The 3750-nt window shown below is 37.3% G+C and overlaps 1 pseudogene; it reads right to left on the reverse strand.

The window, feature by feature from the left end:
• Positions 1–946: 946 nt before the first annotated feature.
• On the reverse strand, positions 947–3750 carry LOC131903517 (zinc finger protein 54-like; annotated as a pseudogene).

The following is a 3750-nucleotide window of genomic DNA, read 5'->3' on the forward strand; positions in this document are numbered from 1 at the left end:
TATGAAGATTTTGAAAGTGAACAAATGATGAGACTTTATTGGAGCATTTTTGTGTTTTCTTTTGGATTGGGTTTGCTTTGATATCAGTAATTTGAGCAATAGGTAAAGGAATTGTCAAATTGAATGCATTGGATGACTGTCATTTATAATGGACAAGAGAAATATGGATTATATATGGTATAATATGAGATACATTTATGTCATTTCTCAGAAGTATGAGTTTTGTGATATACAGCCATTGTCATATTTCTTATGTTCTATATTTTGTATTATTATTATTACTATTACTATTATTATTATTAATATTACTGAGACACGGTCTTTGTATACCTGGCAGTCCTGGAACTGACTATGTTGACGAGGTCGGCCTCAGACTCACAGAAATCTTCTTGCTGCTGCTTCCTGAGTGCTGGGATTGAAAGCTTGGATTATTTTCAATTTTTAGATGTAGGGCAAGATAAATGGTTGGCCAGGCCGGTGGTGGCACACGCCTTTAATCCCAGCACTCAGGAGGCAGAGCCAGGTGGATCTCTGTGAGTTCGAGGCCAGCCTGGACTACCAAGTGAGTCCCAGGAAAGGCGCAAAGCTACACAGAGAAACCCTGTCTCGAAAAACCAAAAAAAAAAAAAAGATAAATGGTTTTATTACAGCAATTCCTTGGCATTGGAGATATGGTTTAGTGGGCAAGAGCACTGTTTGTTCTTCCAGAGGAGCAGGATTCAATTTTCAACACACAATAAATCACAACAGTTTTATCTACAGCATCTGGGAATCTGAGGCCCTCTACAGGACTACACAGGCATCAGACAAACATGGAGGGCACAGAAAATTTTGTAGGCAAAAGTATCCATACACATAAAGAACAATTCACACAGTTACTGTTGTTGAATTTTATTTGAATATAAACTCTGATATTTTATAACATTTAAAACTTCAATAAGCCTTTTCATAAGTTTCTTATCTTTATGTTTCTATTATGTATACTTGTGCTTTTTAAGTAGAGAACACCATAGAAATTCCATGTCTCATGGTTCAAAATGGTATTTTTCAGTCCTGTATAAACTGTCTGATGTCTTCTAGTACTGAAAAGTGGATATAGGATATGCCATAGTCTTTGCATTTGTGAAGTTTCTCTCCAGTATGAATTTCCTCATGTGCTCTAGGATATGAGCAACTAGTGAAAGACTTGTTGCATTTCTTACACCTGTAAAATCTCTCTCCAGTGTGTACTCTCTGATGTGTTCTAAGATTTGACATGTAGGTAAAGAATTTGTCACCTTCCAGGAATTTTTAAGGTTTCACTCCACTATGAAGTTTCTGATGTTGTCTAAGAAATGAGCATGTACAAAAGATTGGTCACATTTCCTACATTTGTAAAAGTTTCTCTCTAGTATGTAGTTTCTGATGTTCTCTAAGACTTGAACCAGTAGATAAACATTTGCCACATTCCTTACATCTGTAAGGCCTTTCTCCGGTATGAACCTTCTGGTGTCTTTTAAGATGTGAGTACTGGATAAAAGACATGTCACATTCCATACATTTGTAAGGTCTCTCCCCAGTGTGGACCCTCTGATGTCTTCTAAGATCTTCAGAACTTGTAAAGTATTTATCACATTTCTCACAACTGTAAGGTCTCTCTCCTGTATGTATTCTCTGATGTCTTTTAAAATTTGAATTCTGGATAAAGGACATGTCACATTCTCCACATTTGTAAGGTTTCTCTCCAGTATGAATTTTCTGATGTTGCTTAAGATTTGAGAAGTTAGTAAAAGATTTGTCACATTCCCTACATTTGTAAGGTTTCTCTCCAGTATGTAGTTTCTGATGCCTTATAAGAATTGAACGTGTAGATAAAGATATGCCACATTCCTTACATCTGTAAGATATCTCTCTAGTATGAACCCTTTGATGTGTTTTAAGTAGTAAGTTCTTGGTAAAGGACTTGTCACATTCCATACATTTGTAAGGTTTCTCCCCAGTGTGAATTCTCTGATGTCTTCTAAGATTTGAGCAACGGGAAAAGGATTTGTCACATTCCTTACATCTGTAAGGTCTCTCTCCAGTGTGAACCCTCTGATGTCTTCTAAGATGTGAGTCCCAGGTAAAGGATTTGTCACATTCCATACATTTGTAAGATTTCTCTCCAGTGTGAATTTTCTGATGTACAGTGAGGCTTGACGCATTACTGAAGCATTTCCCACACATCCCACACTAGTGTGGTTTCTCACCAATGTGGATTAGTTGTTGCAAAAGACTGTATGTAGAGCTGAAATAATCATCATATTTTCTATGCCTGTGCTCTTTCTTTTCAGTGTAGAGTCTCTGATGTTGAGTAAGGTTGGAACTCAAATTTAAGAATTTCTCACAGTCTTTAGATTGGCAAGGTTCTTCTCCAGTGTGCATGCTTTCATGTCTATGTGGGTTTGAAGACTCAATGAATTTATCCCTGTGATTACTGCACTTGTGGTTTTCAGGAGTTTCATTTGTTTTATAACAAGCACATGTGGAGGGGTCATGAACCATTTTACCAAGCTCATTACACTTACAAGACTCCTTTTCAGTCTTCACATGGTGATGGACAGGATCATATTTGCAATAGTTCCCTGAAAATGAGTACATCTCAGATTAGCAGGGCTGCTATTAAACTTTTAATAAATGATGGTCGACATCAGTTTTCTCTTATGATAAGTCAACCAGCAACCACTTAGACATTTTTCTTTCACTGTATTTCAATGTATTCTCACAAAAACAGGCAAACAGCCTTCAAGGGCCTGTGATTACTAATAAATGACTTGTCTTTTCACAAATGTCTAATGGCACAAGATGGATCAGGAAATCTTGGAATCAGTAATTAGCTTTGTGACACCTTATAACTGTGGGACTGTGGGACAAGGAAAACCTCAGTTACATCTAATATTTACAACAGGCAGGATGCATCCTGGGGTCATAAAATTACATAAGTTAATGATCAGCAATCCTGTCAAGTGGAATTGGATATGACAAAATAATTTTCACCTCTTGCTTTCTCTTTCACTTGAAGACTTCAAGGTTGTCCTGCTAATACCCTAACCCACCATAGTTGTGCATACTCTCTGTTCTCCACATTCCTGGGCAATCTCATTTGCTCTGGACAGGTGTCCAGGTCTACTTTTCATCAACCATATGTCCTGTGAGGTAGCCCATGACCCATGCTAGACTTTTTAGAAGAAATGCAGAAGTCTAACATACTGCTGTGCTTAGAACATTAAGAAAACCCAGACTAAAGGAATCTAGGAAAGATTTCCAATGGCTCTTTCCCATCAGAATCTTTATTTGAGGAGTACTTCTCAATTTGCACATCCTGAGCTTTTCTCACAATTAAAACTAAGTGAAGTACAGTGATGTAATTGGAGCTTAAAATGTGGGTATAAATATTATATAATACTAAATTTCTGAATTCATTGTGGAACCAAATTAGGGGTACGTGACACTTCTAACATGCAAAACGGAAAGAAAAATATTAAATACTGTGAAAAAGTTGTGTTCCACTACCAAACTTTCCCTAGTGTTCTCTTGTTTCTGACAGCTTAAGAGACAGTTTACAACCTATAAAGCCAGTATATAAAAAGGATTACTTAGAAGCAAAATGTCCTCACCCACAGAAACCAGGTTGCTGTAATTCTCCAACATCACATCAATGTACAAAGCCCTCTGAGCAGTGTCCAGGCATTCCCACTCCTCTTGGGAGAAGTCCACAGTCACATCCTGGAA

The sequence above is a fragment of the Peromyscus eremicus genome, chromosome 1, assembly GCF_949786415.1.
Source record: "Peromyscus eremicus chromosome 1, PerEre_H2_v1, whole genome shotgun sequence".
NCBI classification, from domain to species: Eukaryota; Metazoa; Chordata; class Mammalia; order Rodentia; family Cricetidae; genus Peromyscus; species Peromyscus eremicus.